General features: G+C 58.9%; 39 non-coding genes across 39 annotated transcripts; all 39 read left to right on the top strand.

Moving 5' to 3' along the window:
• The first annotated feature begins 100 nt into the window (after window positions 1-100).
• On the top strand, window positions 101-291 carry LOC119015704. Its single transcript, XR_005073456.1, has one exon. It is a non-coding gene; the product is annotated as a U2 spliceosomal RNA (small nuclear RNA).
• Window positions 292-524: 233 nt separating this feature from the next.
• LOC119015750 lies at window positions 525-641 on the top strand. Its single transcript, XR_005073497.1, has one exon. It is a non-coding gene; the product is annotated as a U5 spliceosomal RNA (small nuclear RNA).
• A 279-nt stretch (window positions 642-920) lies between these two features.
• On the top strand, window positions 921-1084 carry LOC119015790. Its single transcript, XR_005073536.1, has one exon. It is a non-coding gene; the product is annotated as a U1 spliceosomal RNA (small nuclear RNA).
• A 199-nt stretch (window positions 1085-1283) lies between these two features.
• On the top strand, window positions 1284-1474 carry LOC119015703. Its single transcript, XR_005073455.1, has one exon. It is a non-coding gene; the product is annotated as a U2 spliceosomal RNA (small nuclear RNA).
• Window positions 1475-1707: 233 nt separating this feature from the next.
• Window positions 1708-1824, top strand: LOC119015748. The gene has a single exon (XR_005073495.1). It is a non-coding gene; the product is annotated as a U5 spliceosomal RNA (small nuclear RNA).
• Window positions 1825-2103: 279 nt separating this feature from the next.
• LOC119015789 lies at window positions 2104-2267 on the top strand. The gene has a single exon (XR_005073535.1). It is a non-coding gene; the product is annotated as a U1 spliceosomal RNA (small nuclear RNA).
• Window positions 2268-2466: 199 nt separating this feature from the next.
• LOC119015702 lies at window positions 2467-2657 on the top strand. Its single transcript, XR_005073454.1, has one exon. It is a non-coding gene; the product is annotated as a U2 spliceosomal RNA (small nuclear RNA).
• A 233-nt stretch (window positions 2658-2890) lies between these two features.
• LOC119015747 lies at window positions 2891-3007 on the top strand. The gene has a single exon (XR_005073494.1). It is a non-coding gene; the product is annotated as a U5 spliceosomal RNA (small nuclear RNA).
• Window positions 3008-3286: 279 nt separating this feature from the next.
• Window positions 3287-3450, top strand: LOC119015787. The gene has a single exon (XR_005073533.1). It is a non-coding gene; the product is annotated as a U1 spliceosomal RNA (small nuclear RNA).
• A 199-nt stretch (window positions 3451-3649) lies between these two features.
• On the top strand, window positions 3650-3840 carry LOC119015701. The gene has a single exon (XR_005073453.1). It is a non-coding gene; the product is annotated as a U2 spliceosomal RNA (small nuclear RNA).
• Window positions 3841-4073: 233 nt separating this feature from the next.
• LOC119015746 lies at window positions 4074-4190 on the top strand. Its single transcript, XR_005073493.1, has one exon. It is a non-coding gene; the product is annotated as a U5 spliceosomal RNA (small nuclear RNA).
• A 279-nt stretch (window positions 4191-4469) lies between these two features.
• LOC119015786 lies at window positions 4470-4633 on the top strand. Its single transcript, XR_005073532.1, has one exon. It is a non-coding gene; the product is annotated as a U1 spliceosomal RNA (small nuclear RNA).
• Window positions 4634-4832: 199 nt separating this feature from the next.
• On the top strand, window positions 4833-5023 carry LOC119015700. The gene has a single exon (XR_005073452.1). It is a non-coding gene; the product is annotated as a U2 spliceosomal RNA (small nuclear RNA).
• A 233-nt stretch (window positions 5024-5256) lies between these two features.
• Window positions 5257-5373, top strand: LOC119015745. The gene has a single exon (XR_005073492.1). It is a non-coding gene; the product is annotated as a U5 spliceosomal RNA (small nuclear RNA).
• Window positions 5374-5652: 279 nt separating this feature from the next.
• On the top strand, window positions 5653-5816 carry LOC119015785. Its single transcript, XR_005073531.1, has one exon. It is a non-coding gene; the product is annotated as a U1 spliceosomal RNA (small nuclear RNA).
• A 199-nt stretch (window positions 5817-6015) lies between these two features.
• Window positions 6016-6206, top strand: LOC119015699. The gene has a single exon (XR_005073451.1). It is a non-coding gene; the product is annotated as a U2 spliceosomal RNA (small nuclear RNA).
• Window positions 6207-6439: 233 nt separating this feature from the next.
• Window positions 6440-6556, top strand: LOC119015744. The gene has a single exon (XR_005073491.1). It is a non-coding gene; the product is annotated as a U5 spliceosomal RNA (small nuclear RNA).
• Window positions 6557-6835: 279 nt separating this feature from the next.
• On the top strand, window positions 6836-6999 carry LOC119015784. The gene has a single exon (XR_005073530.1). It is a non-coding gene; the product is annotated as a U1 spliceosomal RNA (small nuclear RNA).
• A 199-nt stretch (window positions 7000-7198) lies between these two features.
• LOC119015698 lies at window positions 7199-7389 on the top strand. Its single transcript, XR_005073450.1, has one exon. It is a non-coding gene; the product is annotated as a U2 spliceosomal RNA (small nuclear RNA).
• A 233-nt stretch (window positions 7390-7622) lies between these two features.
• Window positions 7623-7739, top strand: LOC119015743. Its single transcript, XR_005073490.1, has one exon. It is a non-coding gene; the product is annotated as a U5 spliceosomal RNA (small nuclear RNA).
• Window positions 7740-8018: 279 nt separating this feature from the next.
• LOC119015783 lies at window positions 8019-8182 on the top strand. Its single transcript, XR_005073529.1, has one exon. It is a non-coding gene; the product is annotated as a U1 spliceosomal RNA (small nuclear RNA).
• A 199-nt stretch (window positions 8183-8381) lies between these two features.
• On the top strand, window positions 8382-8572 carry LOC119015697. Its single transcript, XR_005073449.1, has one exon. It is a non-coding gene; the product is annotated as a U2 spliceosomal RNA (small nuclear RNA).
• A 233-nt stretch (window positions 8573-8805) lies between these two features.
• LOC119015741 lies at window positions 8806-8922 on the top strand. The gene has a single exon (XR_005073489.1). It is a non-coding gene; the product is annotated as a U5 spliceosomal RNA (small nuclear RNA).
• Window positions 8923-9201: 279 nt separating this feature from the next.
• On the top strand, window positions 9202-9365 carry LOC119015782. The gene has a single exon (XR_005073528.1). It is a non-coding gene; the product is annotated as a U1 spliceosomal RNA (small nuclear RNA).
• A 199-nt stretch (window positions 9366-9564) lies between these two features.
• Window positions 9565-9755, top strand: LOC119015696. The gene has a single exon (XR_005073448.1). It is a non-coding gene; the product is annotated as a U2 spliceosomal RNA (small nuclear RNA).
• Window positions 9756-9988: 233 nt separating this feature from the next.
• Window positions 9989-10105, top strand: LOC119015740. The gene has a single exon (XR_005073488.1). It is a non-coding gene; the product is annotated as a U5 spliceosomal RNA (small nuclear RNA).
• A 279-nt stretch (window positions 10106-10384) lies between these two features.
• On the top strand, window positions 10385-10548 carry LOC119015781. The gene has a single exon (XR_005073527.1). It is a non-coding gene; the product is annotated as a U1 spliceosomal RNA (small nuclear RNA).
• Window positions 10549-10747: 199 nt separating this feature from the next.
• Window positions 10748-10938, top strand: LOC119015695. Its single transcript, XR_005073447.1, has one exon. It is a non-coding gene; the product is annotated as a U2 spliceosomal RNA (small nuclear RNA).
• Window positions 10939-11171: 233 nt separating this feature from the next.
• Window positions 11172-11288, top strand: LOC119015739. Its single transcript, XR_005073487.1, has one exon. It is a non-coding gene; the product is annotated as a U5 spliceosomal RNA (small nuclear RNA).
• Window positions 11289-11567: 279 nt separating this feature from the next.
• Window positions 11568-11731, top strand: LOC119015780. Its single transcript, XR_005073526.1, has one exon. It is a non-coding gene; the product is annotated as a U1 spliceosomal RNA (small nuclear RNA).
• A 199-nt stretch (window positions 11732-11930) lies between these two features.
• Window positions 11931-12121, top strand: LOC119015693. Its single transcript, XR_005073445.1, has one exon. It is a non-coding gene; the product is annotated as a U2 spliceosomal RNA (small nuclear RNA).
• Window positions 12122-12354: 233 nt separating this feature from the next.
• LOC119015738 lies at window positions 12355-12471 on the top strand. The gene has a single exon (XR_005073486.1). It is a non-coding gene; the product is annotated as a U5 spliceosomal RNA (small nuclear RNA).
• A 279-nt stretch (window positions 12472-12750) lies between these two features.
• On the top strand, window positions 12751-12914 carry LOC119015779. The gene has a single exon (XR_005073525.1). It is a non-coding gene; the product is annotated as a U1 spliceosomal RNA (small nuclear RNA).
• Window positions 12915-13113: 199 nt separating this feature from the next.
• Window positions 13114-13304, top strand: LOC119015692. The gene has a single exon (XR_005073444.1). It is a non-coding gene; the product is annotated as a U2 spliceosomal RNA (small nuclear RNA).
• Window positions 13305-13537: 233 nt separating this feature from the next.
• LOC119015736 lies at window positions 13538-13654 on the top strand. Its single transcript, XR_005073484.1, has one exon. It is a non-coding gene; the product is annotated as a U5 spliceosomal RNA (small nuclear RNA).
• A 279-nt stretch (window positions 13655-13933) lies between these two features.
• Window positions 13934-14097, top strand: LOC119015777. The gene has a single exon (XR_005073524.1). It is a non-coding gene; the product is annotated as a U1 spliceosomal RNA (small nuclear RNA).
• Window positions 14098-14296: 199 nt separating this feature from the next.
• Window positions 14297-14487, top strand: LOC119015691. Its single transcript, XR_005073443.1, has one exon. It is a non-coding gene; the product is annotated as a U2 spliceosomal RNA (small nuclear RNA).
• Window positions 14488-14720: 233 nt separating this feature from the next.
• On the top strand, window positions 14721-14837 carry LOC119015735. Its single transcript, XR_005073483.1, has one exon. It is a non-coding gene; the product is annotated as a U5 spliceosomal RNA (small nuclear RNA).
• Window positions 14838-15116: 279 nt separating this feature from the next.
• On the top strand, window positions 15117-15280 carry LOC119015775. Its single transcript, XR_005073522.1, has one exon. It is a non-coding gene; the product is annotated as a U1 spliceosomal RNA (small nuclear RNA).
• Window positions 15281-15430: the final 150 nt, after the last annotated feature.

The following is a 15430-nucleotide window of genomic DNA, read 5'->3' as shown; positions in this document are numbered from 1 at the left end:
CCTGGGAGGAGCCTCAAAGCACTGCGCAATGCGAAGGGCACACCACGACAGGTATGAACAGTGCCAGGAAGTGGGCTCTGGCAGCAGACGACTGGGGCTCATCGCTTCTCGGCCTTTTGGCTAAGATCAAGTGTAGTATCTGTTCTTATCAGTTTAATATCTGGTATGTCCTCTACACGGGGACGACGTATTAAATGGATTTTTAGCCTCGGGAGCTGAAGCAGGGGCTTGCTCCGTTCACTCCACGCATCGACCCGGTATTGCAGCGCCGCCGGGAACGGTGCACCCCTCTCCCGCCTCGTGGAAAATCAAGCGCCGTCGCGGCCCAAAAGTCCTTGAGTCTGGAAGCGCCCGACAAGCAGGCTTTCCTCCCTCCGAAAACCGCTCGCGCAGGGGTCCCGGGATGATGTGGGGATGGGCGTGGCCACGGATTACGGCGCACGTGGAGCCAAGACGAGGCTCACCATGCGAACGGTGCCCGGGACCACGGCGGTCTAGCCTGCTGTCGAGGAGAGGAGCTGCACTTACTCGGGTTTCTCTTCATCCCGCACAAGTCTTTCGCCTTTTACTAAAGACTTCCGTGGAGAGGAACACCCACGAGTTGAAGAGATTTTTGGCGGGCTTTGCCGTTTGGCTGAGCCTCGTGCGCGTGTGAAAATCAACCAAGCCCTCCTTGGGCGAGCTAGGGGCGGAGCCGCCAAGCAGAAGCAGCTCCCCTGCGCAACGTCTCTGGTTGCATTCACACTGGGCGGAGGCAGACTTTACACATTTGCGGCAACTTTTGGTGCCCAATGAGGAGGAGGAGGATGAGAAAAATTGCCAAAGGCATCCGACTCTGCCGTGACCAACACCCTCATAGGCACCGTCAGCCAGGGGGCTGAGCCTGGGAATGGCCACCCTGTGTCAGACTCTTCCAACTCATACTTACCTGGCAGGGGAGACACCATGATCAAGAAGGTGGTTCACCCAGGGCGAGGCTCGGCCATTGCACTCCGGTCGTGCTGACCCCTGCGAATTCCCCAAATGTGGGAATCTCGACTGCATAATTTGTGGTAGTGGGGGGCTGCGTTCGCGCTCTCCCCCGACATCAAGGTCGACGGCAAACACTCGACGAGTGCTCCTCTCCCGCGCTGTCCGCAGGGGACGTGCGGCGATTGATCAAGAAGCCGGTTCACCCGGGCTGCCTGGGAGGAGCCTCAAAGCACTGCGCAATGCGAAGGGCACACCACGACAGGTATGAACAGTGCCAGGAAGTGGGCTCTGGCAGCAGACGACTGGGGCTCATCGCTTCTCGGCCTTTTGGCTAAGATCAAGTGTAGTATCTGTTCTTATCAGTTTAATATCTGGTATGTCCTCTACACGGGGACGACGTATTAAATGGATTTTTAGCCTCGGGAGCTGAAGCAGGGGCTTGCTCCGTTCACTCCACGCATCGACCCGGTATTGCAGCGCCGCCGGGAACGGTGCACCCCTCTCCCGCCTCGTGGAAAATCAAGCGCCGTCGCGGCCCAAAAGTCCTTGAGTCTGGAAGCGCCCGACAAGCAGGCTTTCCTCCCTCCGAAAACCGCTCGCGCAGGGGTCCCGGGATGATGTGGGGATGGGCGTGGCCACGGATTACGGCGCACGTGGAGCCAAGACGAGGCTCACCATGCGAACGGTGCCCGGGACCACGGCGGTCTAGCCTGCTGTCGAGGAGAGGAGCTGCACTTACTCGGGTTTCTCTTCATCCCGCACAAGTCTTTCGCCTTTTACTAAAGACTTCCGTGGAGAGGAACACCCACGAGTTGAAGAGATTTTTGGCGGGCTTTGCCGTTTGGCTGAGCCTCGTGCGCGTGTGAAAATCAACCAAGCCCTCCTTGGGCGAGCTAGGGGCGGAGCCGCCAAGCAGAAGCAGCTCCCCTGCGCAACGTCTCTGGTTGCATTCACACTGGGCGGAGGCAGACTTTACACATTTGCGGCAACTTTTGGTGCCCAATGAGGAGGAGGAGGATGAGAAAAATTGCCAAAGGCATCCGACTCTGCCGTGACCAACACCCTCATAGGCACCGTCAGCCAGGGGGCTGAGCCTGGGAATGGCCACCCTGTGTCAGACTCTTCCAACTCATACTTACCTGGCAGGGGAGACACCATGATCAAGAAGGTGGTTCACCCAGGGCGAGGCTCGGCCATTGCACTCCGGTCGTGCTGACCCCTGCGAATTCCCCAAATGTGGGAATCTCGACTGCATAATTTGTGGTAGTGGGGGGCTGCGTTCGCGCTCTCCCCCGACATCAAGGTCGACGGCAAACACTCGACGAGTGCTCCTCTCCCGCGCTGTCCGCAGGGGACGTGCGGCGATTGATCAAGAAGCCGGTTCACCCGGGCTGCCTGGGAGGAGCCTCAAAGCACTGCGCAATGCGAAGGGCACACCACGACAGGTATGAACAGTGCCAGGAAGTGGGCTCTGGCAGCAGACGACTGGGGCTCATCGCTTCTCGGCCTTTTGGCTAAGATCAAGTGTAGTATCTGTTCTTATCAGTTTAATATCTGGTATGTCCTCTACACGGGGACGACGTATTAAATGGATTTTTAGCCTCGGGAGCTGAAGCAGGGGCTTGCTCCGTTCACTCCACGCATCGACCCGGTATTGCAGCGCCGCCGGGAACGGTGCACCCCTCTCCCGCCTCGTGGAAAATCAAGCGCCGTCGCGGCCCAAAAGTCCTTGAGTCTGGAAGCGCCCGACAAGCAGGCTTTCCTCCCTCCGAAAACCGCTCGCGCAGGGGTCCCGGGATGATGTGGGGATGGGCGTGGCCACGGATTACGGCGCACGTGGAGCCAAGACGAGGCTCACCATGCGAACGGTGCCCGGGACCACGGCGGTCTAGCCTGCTGTCGAGGAGAGGAGCTGCACTTACTCGGGTTTCTCTTCATCCCGCACAAGTCTTTCGCCTTTTACTAAAGACTTCCGTGGAGAGGAACACCCACGAGTTGAAGAGATTTTTGGCGGGCTTTGCCGTTTGGCTGAGCCTCGTGCGCGTGTGAAAATCAACCAAGCCCTCCTTGGGCGAGCTAGGGGCGGAGCCGCCAAGCAGAAGCAGCTCCCCTGCGCAACGTCTCTGGTTGCATTCACACTGGGCGGAGGCAGACTTTACACATTTGCGGCAACTTTTGGTGCCCAATGAGGAGGAGGAGGATGAGAAAAATTGCCAAAGGCATCCGACTCTGCCGTGACCAACACCCTCATAGGCACCGTCAGCCAGGGGGCTGAGCCTGGGAATGGCCACCCTGTGTCAGACTCTTCCAACTCATACTTACCTGGCAGGGGAGACACCATGATCAAGAAGGTGGTTCACCCAGGGCGAGGCTCGGCCATTGCACTCCGGTCGTGCTGACCCCTGCGAATTCCCCAAATGTGGGAATCTCGACTGCATAATTTGTGGTAGTGGGGGGCTGCGTTCGCGCTCTCCCCCGACATCAAGGTCGACGGCAAACACTCGACGAGTGCTCCTCTCCCGCGCTGTCCGCAGGGGACGTGCGGCGATTGATCAAGAAGCCGGTTCACCCGGGCTGCCTGGGAGGAGCCTCAAAGCACTGCGCAATGCGAAGGGCACACCACGACAGGTATGAACAGTGCCAGGAAGTGGGCTCTGGCAGCAGACGACTGGGGCTCATCGCTTCTCGGCCTTTTGGCTAAGATCAAGTGTAGTATCTGTTCTTATCAGTTTAATATCTGGTATGTCCTCTACACGGGGACGACGTATTAAATGGATTTTTAGCCTCGGGAGCTGAAGCAGGGGCTTGCTCCGTTCACTCCACGCATCGACCCGGTATTGCAGCGCCGCCGGGAACGGTGCACCCCTCTCCCGCCTCGTGGAAAATCAAGCGCCGTCGCGGCCCAAAAGTCCTTGAGTCTGGAAGCGCCCGACAAGCAGGCTTTCCTCCCTCCGAAAACCGCTCGCGCAGGGGTCCCGGGATGATGTGGGGATGGGCGTGGCCACGGATTACGGCGCACGTGGAGCCAAGACGAGGCTCACCATGCGAACGGTGCCCGGGACCACGGCGGTCTAGCCTGCTGTCGAGGAGAGGAGCTGCACTTACTCGGGTTTCTCTTCATCCCGCACAAGTCTTTCGCCTTTTACTAAAGACTTCCGTGGAGAGGAACACCCACGAGTTGAAGAGATTTTTGGCGGGCTTTGCCGTTTGGCTGAGCCTCGTGCGCGTGTGAAAATCAACCAAGCCCTCCTTGGGCGAGCTAGGGGCGGAGCCGCCAAGCAGAAGCAGCTCCCCTGCGCAACGTCTCTGGTTGCATTCACACTGGGCGGAGGCAGACTTTACACATTTGCGGCAACTTTTGGTGCCCAATGAGGAGGAGGAGGATGAGAAAAATTGCCAAAGGCATCCGACTCTGCCGTGACCAACACCCTCATAGGCACCGTCAGCCAGGGGGCTGAGCCTGGGAATGGCCACCCTGTGTCAGACTCTTCCAACTCATACTTACCTGGCAGGGGAGACACCATGATCAAGAAGGTGGTTCACCCAGGGCGAGGCTCGGCCATTGCACTCCGGTCGTGCTGACCCCTGCGAATTCCCCAAATGTGGGAATCTCGACTGCATAATTTGTGGTAGTGGGGGGCTGCGTTCGCGCTCTCCCCCGACATCAAGGTCGACGGCAAACACTCGACGAGTGCTCCTCTCCCGCGCTGTCCGCAGGGGACGTGCGGCGATTGATCAAGAAGCCGGTTCACCCGGGCTGCCTGGGAGGAGCCTCAAAGCACTGCGCAATGCGAAGGGCACACCACGACAGGTATGAACAGTGCCAGGAAGTGGGCTCTGGCAGCAGACGACTGGGGCTCATCGCTTCTCGGCCTTTTGGCTAAGATCAAGTGTAGTATCTGTTCTTATCAGTTTAATATCTGGTATGTCCTCTACACGGGGACGACGTATTAAATGGATTTTTAGCCTCGGGAGCTGAAGCAGGGGCTTGCTCCGTTCACTCCACGCATCGACCCGGTATTGCAGCGCCGCCGGGAACGGTGCACCCCTCTCCCGCCTCGTGGAAAATCAAGCGCCGTCGCGGCCCAAAAGTCCTTGAGTCTGGAAGCGCCCGACAAGCAGGCTTTCCTCCCTCCGAAAACCGCTCGCGCAGGGGTCCCGGGATGATGTGGGGATGGGCGTGGCCACGGATTACGGCGCACGTGGAGCCAAGACGAGGCTCACCATGCGAACGGTGCCCGGGACCACGGCGGTCTAGCCTGCTGTCGAGGAGAGGAGCTGCACTTACTCGGGTTTCTCTTCATCCCGCACAAGTCTTTCGCCTTTTACTAAAGACTTCCGTGGAGAGGAACACCCACGAGTTGAAGAGATTTTTGGCGGGCTTTGCCGTTTGGCTGAGCCTCGTGCGCGTGTGAAAATCAACCAAGCCCTCCTTGGGCGAGCTAGGGGCGGAGCCGCCAAGCAGAAGCAGCTCCCCTGCGCAACGTCTCTGGTTGCATTCACACTGGGCGGAGGCAGACTTTACACATTTGCGGCAACTTTTGGTGCCCAATGAGGAGGAGGAGGATGAGAAAAATTGCCAAAGGCATCCGACTCTGCCGTGACCAACACCCTCATAGGCACCGTCAGCCAGGGGGCTGAGCCTGGGAATGGCCACCCTGTGTCAGACTCTTCCAACTCATACTTACCTGGCAGGGGAGACACCATGATCAAGAAGGTGGTTCACCCAGGGCGAGGCTCGGCCATTGCACTCCGGTCGTGCTGACCCCTGCGAATTCCCCAAATGTGGGAATCTCGACTGCATAATTTGTGGTAGTGGGGGGCTGCGTTCGCGCTCTCCCCCGACATCAAGGTCGACGGCAAACACTCGACGAGTGCTCCTCTCCCGCGCTGTCCGCAGGGGACGTGCGGCGATTGATCAAGAAGCCGGTTCACCCGGGCTGCCTGGGAGGAGCCTCAAAGCACTGCGCAATGCGAAGGGCACACCACGACAGGTATGAACAGTGCCAGGAAGTGGGCTCTGGCAGCAGACGACTGGGGCTCATCGCTTCTCGGCCTTTTGGCTAAGATCAAGTGTAGTATCTGTTCTTATCAGTTTAATATCTGGTATGTCCTCTACACGGGGACGACGTATTAAATGGATTTTTAGCCTCGGGAGCTGAAGCAGGGGCTTGCTCCGTTCACTCCACGCATCGACCCGGTATTGCAGCGCCGCCGGGAACGGTGCACCCCTCTCCCGCCTCGTGGAAAATCAAGCGCCGTCGCGGCCCAAAAGTCCTTGAGTCTGGAAGCGCCCGACAAGCAGGCTTTCCTCCCTCCGAAAACCGCTCGCGCAGGGGTCCCGGGATGATGTGGGGATGGGCGTGGCCACGGATTACGGCGCACGTGGAGCCAAGACGAGGCTCACCATGCGAACGGTGCCCGGGACCACGGCGGTCTAGCCTGCTGTCGAGGAGAGGAGCTGCACTTACTCGGGTTTCTCTTCATCCCGCACAAGTCTTTCGCCTTTTACTAAAGACTTCCGTGGAGAGGAACACCCACGAGTTGAAGAGATTTTTGGCGGGCTTTGCCGTTTGGCTGAGCCTCGTGCGCGTGTGAAAATCAACCAAGCCCTCCTTGGGCGAGCTAGGGGCGGAGCCGCCAAGCAGAAGCAGCTCCCCTGCGCAACGTCTCTGGTTGCATTCACACTGGGCGGAGGCAGACTTTACACATTTGCGGCAACTTTTGGTGCCCAATGAGGAGGAGGAGGATGAGAAAAATTGCCAAAGGCATCCGACTCTGCCGTGACCAACACCCTCATAGGCACCGTCAGCCAGGGGGCTGAGCCTGGGAATGGCCACCCTGTGTCAGACTCTTCCAACTCATACTTACCTGGCAGGGGAGACACCATGATCAAGAAGGTGGTTCACCCAGGGCGAGGCTCGGCCATTGCACTCCGGTCGTGCTGACCCCTGCGAATTCCCCAAATGTGGGAATCTCGACTGCATAATTTGTGGTAGTGGGGGGCTGCGTTCGCGCTCTCCCCCGACATCAAGGTCGACGGCAAACACTCGACGAGTGCTCCTCTCCCGCGCTGTCCGCAGGGGACGTGCGGCGATTGATCAAGAAGCCGGTTCACCCGGGCTGCCTGGGAGGAGCCTCAAAGCACTGCGCAATGCGAAGGGCACACCACGACAGGTATGAACAGTGCCAGGAAGTGGGCTCTGGCAGCAGACGACTGGGGCTCATCGCTTCTCGGCCTTTTGGCTAAGATCAAGTGTAGTATCTGTTCTTATCAGTTTAATATCTGGTATGTCCTCTACACGGGGACGACGTATTAAATGGATTTTTAGCCTCGGGAGCTGAAGCAGGGGCTTGCTCCGTTCACTCCACGCATCGACCCGGTATTGCAGCGCCGCCGGGAACGGTGCACCCCTCTCCCGCCTCGTGGAAAATCAAGCGCCGTCGCGGCCCAAAAGTCCTTGAGTCTGGAAGCGCCCGACAAGCAGGCTTTCCTCCCTCCGAAAACCGCTCGCGCAGGGGTCCCGGGATGATGTGGGGATGGGCGTGGCCACGGATTACGGCGCACGTGGAGCCAAGACGAGGCTCACCATGCGAACGGTGCCCGGGACCACGGCGGTCTAGCCTGCTGTCGAGGAGAGGAGCTGCACTTACTCGGGTTTCTCTTCATCCCGCACAAGTCTTTCGCCTTTTACTAAAGACTTCCGTGGAGAGGAACACCCACGAGTTGAAGAGATTTTTGGCGGGCTTTGCCGTTTGGCTGAGCCTCGTGCGCGTGTGAAAATCAACCAAGCCCTCCTTGGGCGAGCTAGGGGCGGAGCCGCCAAGCAGAAGCAGCTCCCCTGCGCAACGTCTCTGGTTGCATTCACACTGGGCGGAGGCAGACTTTACACATTTGCGGCAACTTTTGGTGCCCAATGAGGAGGAGGAGGATGAGAAAAATTGCCAAAGGCATCCGACTCTGCCGTGACCAACACCCTCATAGGCACCGTCAGCCAGGGGGCTGAGCCTGGGAATGGCCACCCTGTGTCAGACTCTTCCAACTCATACTTACCTGGCAGGGGAGACACCATGATCAAGAAGGTGGTTCACCCAGGGCGAGGCTCGGCCATTGCACTCCGGTCGTGCTGACCCCTGCGAATTCCCCAAATGTGGGAATCTCGACTGCATAATTTGTGGTAGTGGGGGGCTGCGTTCGCGCTCTCCCCCGACATCAAGGTCGACGGCAAACACTCGACGAGTGCTCCTCTCCCGCGCTGTCCGCAGGGGACGTGCGGCGATTGATCAAGAAGCCGGTTCACCCGGGCTGCCTGGGAGGAGCCTCAAAGCACTGCGCAATGCGAAGGGCACACCACGACAGGTATGAACAGTGCCAGGAAGTGGGCTCTGGCAGCAGACGACTGGGGCTCATCGCTTCTCGGCCTTTTGGCTAAGATCAAGTGTAGTATCTGTTCTTATCAGTTTAATATCTGGTATGTCCTCTACACGGGGACGACGTATTAAATGGATTTTTAGCCTCGGGAGCTGAAGCAGGGGCTTGCTCCGTTCACTCCACGCATCGACCCGGTATTGCAGCGCCGCCGGGAACGGTGCACCCCTCTCCCGCCTCGTGGAAAATCAAGCGCCGTCGCGGCCCAAAAGTCCTTGAGTCTGGAAGCGCCCGACAAGCAGGCTTTCCTCCCTCCGAAAACCGCTCGCGCAGGGGTCCCGGGATGATGTGGGGATGGGCGTGGCCACGGATTACGGCGCACGTGGAGCCAAGACGAGGCTCACCATGCGAACGGTGCCCGGGACCACGGCGGTCTAGCCTGCTGTCGAGGAGAGGAGCTGCACTTACTCGGGTTTCTCTTCATCCCGCACAAGTCTTTCGCCTTTTACTAAAGACTTCCGTGGAGAGGAACACCCACGAGTTGAAGAGATTTTTGGCGGGCTTTGCCGTTTGGCTGAGCCTCGTGCGCGTGTGAAAATCAACCAAGCCCTCCTTGGGCGAGCTAGGGGCGGAGCCGCCAAGCAGAAGCAGCTCCCCTGCGCAACGTCTCTGGTTGCATTCACACTGGGCGGAGGCAGACTTTACACATTTGCGGCAACTTTTGGTGCCCAATGAGGAGGAGGAGGATGAGAAAAATTGCCAAAGGCATCCGACTCTGCCGTGACCAACACCCTCATAGGCACCGTCAGCCAGGGGGCTGAGCCTGGGAATGGCCACCCTGTGTCAGACTCTTCCAACTCATACTTACCTGGCAGGGGAGACACCATGATCAAGAAGGTGGTTCACCCAGGGCGAGGCTCGGCCATTGCACTCCGGTCGTGCTGACCCCTGCGAATTCCCCAAATGTGGGAATCTCGACTGCATAATTTGTGGTAGTGGGGGGCTGCGTTCGCGCTCTCCCCCGACATCAAGGTCGACGGCAAACACTCGACGAGTGCTCCTCTCCCGCGCTGTCCGCAGGGGACGTGCGGCGATTGATCAAGAAGCCGGTTCACCCGGGCTGCCTGGGAGGAGCCTCAAAGCACTGCGCAATGCGAAGGGCACACCACGACAGGTATGAACAGTGCCAGGAAGTGGGCTCTGGCAGCAGACGACTGGGGCTCATCGCTTCTCGGCCTTTTGGCTAAGATCAAGTGTAGTATCTGTTCTTATCAGTTTAATATCTGGTATGTCCTCTACACGGGGACGACGTATTAAATGGATTTTTAGCCTCGGGAGCTGAAGCAGGGGCTTGCTCCGTTCACTCCACGCATCGACCCGGTATTGCAGCGCCGCCGGGAACGGTGCACCCCTCTCCCGCCTCGTGGAAAATCAAGCGCCGTCGCGGCCCAAAAGTCCTTGAGTCTGGAAGCGCCCGACAAGCAGGCTTTCCTCCCTCCGAAAACCGCTCGCGCAGGGGTCCCGGGATGATGTGGGGATGGGCGTGGCCACGGATTACGGCGCACGTGGAGCCAAGACGAGGCTCACCATGCGAACGGTGCCCGGGACCACGGCGGTCTAGCCTGCTGTCGAGGAGAGGAGCTGCACTTACTCGGGTTTCTCTTCATCCCGCACAAGTCTTTCGCCTTTTACTAAAGACTTCCGTGGAGAGGAACACCCACGAGTTGAAGAGATTTTTGGCGGGCTTTGCCGTTTGGCTGAGCCTCGTGCGCGTGTGAAAATCAACCAAGCCCTCCTTGGGCGAGCTAGGGGCGGAGCCGCCAAGCAGAAGCAGCTCCCCTGCGCAACGTCTCTGGTTGCATTCACACTGGGCGGAGGCAGACTTTACACATTTGCGGCAACTTTTGGTGCCCAATGAGGAGGAGGAGGATGAGAAAAATTGCCAAAGGCATCCGACTCTGCCGTGACCAACACCCTCATAGGCACCGTCAGCCAGGGGGCTGAGCCTGGGAATGGCCACCCTGTGTCAGACTCTTCCAACTCATACTTACCTGGCAGGGGAGACACCATGATCAAGAAGGTGGTTCACCCAGGGCGAGGCTCGGCCATTGCACTCCGGTCGTGCTGACCCCTGCGAATTCCCCAAATGTGGGAATCTCGACTGCATAATTTGTGGTAGTGGGGGGCTGCGTTCGCGCTCTCCCCCGACATCAAGGTCGACGGCAAACACTCGACGAGTGCTCCTCTCCCGCGCTGTCCGCAGGGGACGTGCGGCGATTGATCAAGAAGCCGGTTCACCCGGGCTGCCTGGGAGGAGCCTCAAAGCACTGCGCAATGCGAAGGGCACACCACGACAGGTATGAACAGTGCCAGGAAGTGGGCTCTGGCAGCAGACGACTGGGGCTCATCGCTTCTCGGCCTTTTGGCTAAGATCAAGTGTAGTATCTGTTCTTATCAGTTTAATATCTGGTATGTCCTCTACACGGGGACGACGTATTAAATGGATTTTTAGCCTCGGGAGCTGAAGCAGGGGCTTGCTCCGTTCACTCCACGCATCGACCCGGTATTGCAGCGCCGCCGGGAACGGTGCACCCCTCTCCCGCCTCGTGGAAAATCAAGCGCCGTCGCGGCCCAAAAGTCCTTGAGTCTGGAAGCGCCCGACAAGCAGGCTTTCCTCCCTCCGAAAACCGCTCGCGCAGGGGTCCCGGGATGATGTGGGGATGGGCGTGGCCACGGATTACGGCGCACGTGGAGCCAAGACGAGGCTCACCATGCGAACGGTGCCCGGGACCACGGCGGTCTAGCCTGCTGTCGAGGAGAGGAGCTGCACTTACTCGGGTTTCTCTTCATCCCGCACAAGTCTTTCGCCTTTTACTAAAGACTTCCGTGGAGAGGAACACCCACGAGTTGAAGAGATTTTTGGCGGGCTTTGCCGTTTGGCTGAGCCTCGTGCGCGTGTGAAAATCAACCAAGCCCTCCTTGGGCGAGCTAGGGGCGGAGCCGCCAAGCAGAAGCAGCTCCCCTGCGCAACGTCTCTGGTTGCATTCACACTGGGCGGAGGCAGACTTTACACATTTGCGGCAACTTTTGGTGCCCAATGAGGAGGAGGAGGATGAGAAAAATTGCCAAAGGCATCCGACTCTGCCGTGACCAACACCCTCATAGGCACCGTCAGCCAGGGGGCTGAGCCTGGGAATGGCCACCCTGTGTCAGACTCTTCCAACTCATACTTACCTGGCAGGGGAGACACCATGATCAAGAAGGTGGTTCACCCAGGGCGAGGCTCGGCCATTGCACTCCGGTCGTGCTGACCCCTGCGAATTCCCCAAATGTGGGAATCTCGACTGCATAATTTGTGGTAGTGGGGGGCTGCGTTCGCGCTCTCCCCCGACATCAAGGTCGACGGCAAACACTCGACGAGTGCTCCTCTCCCGCGCTGTCCGCAGGGGACGTGCGGCGATTGATCAAGAAGCCGGTTCACCCGGGCTGCCTGGGAGGAGCCTCAAAGCACTGCGCAATGCGAAGGGCACACCACGACAGGTATGAACAGTGCCAGGAAGTGGGCTCTGGCAGCAGACGACTGGGGCTCATCGCTTCTCGGCCTTTTGGCTAAGATCAAGTGTAGTATCTGTTCTTATCAGTTTAATATCTGGTATGTCCTCTACACGGGGACGACGTATTAAATGGATTTTTAGCCTCGGGAGCTGAAGCAGGGGCTTGCTCCGTTCACTCCACGCATCGACCCGGTATTGCAGCGCCGCCGGGAACGGTGCACCCCTCTCCCGCCTCGTGGAAAATCAAGCGCCGTCGCGGCCCAAAAGTCCTTGAGTCTGGAAGCGCCCGACAAGCAGGCTTTCCTCCCTCCGAAAACCGCTCGCGCAGGGGTCCCGGGATGATGTGGGGATGGGCGTGGCCACGGATTACGGCGCACGTGGAGCCAAGACGAGGCTCACCATGCGAACGGTGCCCGGGACCACGGCGGTCTAGCCTGCTGTCGAGGAGAGGAGCTGCACTTACTCGGGTTTCTCTTCATCCCGCACAAGTCTTTCGCCTTTTACTAAAGACTTCCGTGGAGAGGAACACCCACGAGTTGAAGAGATTTTTGGCGGGCTTTGCCGTTTGGCTGAGCCTCGTGCGCGTGTGAAAATCAACCAAGCCCTCCTTGGGCGAGCTAGGGGCGGAGCCGCCAAGCAGAAGCAGCTCCCCTGCGCAACGTCTCTGGTTGCATTCACACTGGGCGGAGGCAGACTTTACACATTTGCGGCAACTTTTGGTGCCCAATGAGGAGGAGGAGGATGAGAAAAATTGCCAAAGGCATCCGACTCTGCCGTGACCAACACCCTCATAGGCACCGTCAGCCAGGGGGCTGAGCCTGGGAATGGCCACCCTGTGTCAGACTCTTCCAACTCATACTTACCTGGCAGGGGAGACACCATGATCAAGAAGGTGGTTCACCCAGGGCGAGGCTCGGCCATTGCACTCCGGTCGTGCTGACCCCTGCGAATTCCCCAAATGTGGGAATCTCGACTGCATAATTTGTGGTAGTGGGGGGCTGCGTTCGCGCTCTCCCCCGACATCAAGGTCGACGGCAAACACTCGACGAGTGCTCCTCTCCCGCGCTGTCCGCAGGGGACGTGCGGCGATTGATCAAGAAGCCGGTTCACCCGGGCTGCCTGGGAGGAGCCTCAAAGCACTGCGCAATGCGAAGGGCACACCACGACAGGTATGAACAGTGCCAGGAAGTGGGCTCTGGCAGCAGACGACTGGGGCTCATCGCTTCTCGGCCTTTTGGCTAAGATCAAGTGTAGTATCTGTTCTTATCAGTTTAATATCTGGTATGTCCTCTACACGGGGACGACGTATTAAATGGATTTTTAGCCTCGGGAGCTGAAGCAGGGGCTTGCTCCGTTCACTCCACGCATCGACCCGGTATTGCAGCGCCGCCGGGAACGGTGCACCCCTCTCCCGCCTCGTGGAAAATCAAGCGCCGTCGCGGCCCAAAAGTCCTTGAGTCTGGAAGCGCCCGACAAGCAGGCTTTCCTCCCTCCGAAAACCGCTCGCGCAGGGGTCCCGGGATGATGTGGGGATGGGCGTGGCCACGGATTACGGCGCACGTGGAGCCAAGACGAGGCTCACCATGCGAACGGTGCCCGGGACCACGGCGGTCTAGCCTGCTGTCGAGGAGAGGAGCTGCACTTACTCGGGTTTCTCTTCATCCCGCACAAGTCTTTCGCCTTTTACTAAAGACTTCCGTGGAGAGGAACACCCACGAGTTGAAGAGATTTTTGGCGGGCTTTGCCGTTTGGCTGAGCCTCGTGCGCGTGTGAAAATCAACCAAGCCCTCCTTGGGCGAGCTAGGGGCGGAGCCGCCAAGCAGAAGCAGCTCCCCTGCGCAACGTCTCTGGTTGCATTCACACTGGGCGGAGGCAGACTTTACACATTTGCGGCAACTTTTGGTGCCCAATGAGGAGGAGGAGGATGAGAAAAATTGCCAAAGGCATCCGACTCTGCCGTGACCAACACCCTCATAGGCACCGTCAGCCAGGGGGCTGAGCCTGGGAATGGCCACCCTGTGTCAGACTCTTCCAACTCATACTTACCTGGCAGGGGAGACACCATGATCAAGAAGGTGGTTCACCCAGGGCGAGGCTCGGCCATTGCACTCCGGTCGTGCTGACCCCTGCGAATTCCCCAAATGTGGGAATCTCGACTGCATAATTTGTGGTAGTGGGGGGCTGCGTTCGCGCTCTCCCCCGACATCAAGGTCGACGGCAAACACTCGACGAGTGCTCCTCTCCCGCGCTGTCCGCAGGGGACGTGCGGCGATTGATCAAGAAGCCGGTTCACCCGGGCTGCCTGGGAGGAGCCTCAAAGCACTGCGCAATGCGAAGGGCACACCACGACAGGTATGAACAGTGCCAGGAAGTGGGCTCTGGCAGCAGACGACTGGGGCTCATCGCTTCTCGGCCTTTTGGCTAAGATCAAGTGTAGTATCTGTTCTTATCAGTTTAATATCTGGTATGTCCTCTACACGGGGACGACGTATTAAATGGATTTTTAGCCTCGGGAGCTGAAGCAGGGGCTTGCTCCGTTCACTCCACGCATCGACCCGGTATTGCAGCGCCGCCGGGAACGGTGCACCCCTCTCCCGCCTCGTGGAAAATCAAGCGCCGTCGCGGCCCAAAAGTCCTTGAGTCTGGAAGCGCCCGACAAGCAGGCTTTCCTCCCTCCGAAAACCGCTCGCGCAGGGGTCCCGGGATGATGTGGGGATGGGCGTGGCCACGGATTACGGCGCACGTGGAGCCAAGACGAGGCTCACCATGCGAACGGTGCCCGGGACCACGGCGGTCTAGCCTGCTGTCGAGGAGAGGAGCTGCACTTACTCGGGTTTCTCTTCATCCCGCACAAGTCTTTCGCCTTTTACTAAAGACTTCCGTGGAGAGGAACACCCACGAGTTGAAGAGATTTTTGGCGGGCTTTGCCGTTTGGCTGAGCCTCGTGCGCGTGTGAAAATCAACCAAGCCCTCCTTGGGCGAGCTAGGGGCGGAGCCGCCAAGCAGAAGCAGCTCCCCTGCGCAACGTCTCTGGTTGCATTCACACTGGGCGGAGGCAGACTTTACACATTTGCGGCAACTTTTGGTGCCCAATGAGGAGGAGGAGGATGAGAAAAATTGCCAAAGGCATCCGACTCTGCCGTGACCAACACCCTCATAGGCACCGTCAGCCAGGGGGCTGAGCCTGGGAATGGCCACCCTGTGTCAGACTCTTCCAACTCATACTTACCTGGCAGGGGAGACACCATGATCAAGAAGGTGGTTCACCCAGGGCGAGGCTCGGCCATTGCACTCCGGTCGTGCTGACCCCTGCGAATTCCCCAAATGTGGGAATCTCGACTGCATAATTTGTGGTAGTGGGGGGCTGCGTTCGCGCTCTCCCCCGACATCAAGGTCGACGGCAAACACTCGACGAGTGCTCCTCTCCCGCGCTGTCCGCAGGGGACGTGCGGCGATTGATCAAGAAGCCGGTTCACCCGGGCTGCCTGGGAGGAGCCTCAAAGCACTGCGCAATGCGAAGGGCACACCACGACAG

This window comes from Acanthopagrus latus, chromosome 24 (genome assembly GCF_904848185.1).
Source record: "Acanthopagrus latus isolate v.2019 chromosome 24, fAcaLat1.1, whole genome shotgun sequence".
Lineage (NCBI taxonomy): Eukaryota > Metazoa > Chordata > Actinopteri > Spariformes > Sparidae > Acanthopagrus > Acanthopagrus latus.
This window is presented reverse-complemented; position numbering and strand designations above follow the sequence as displayed.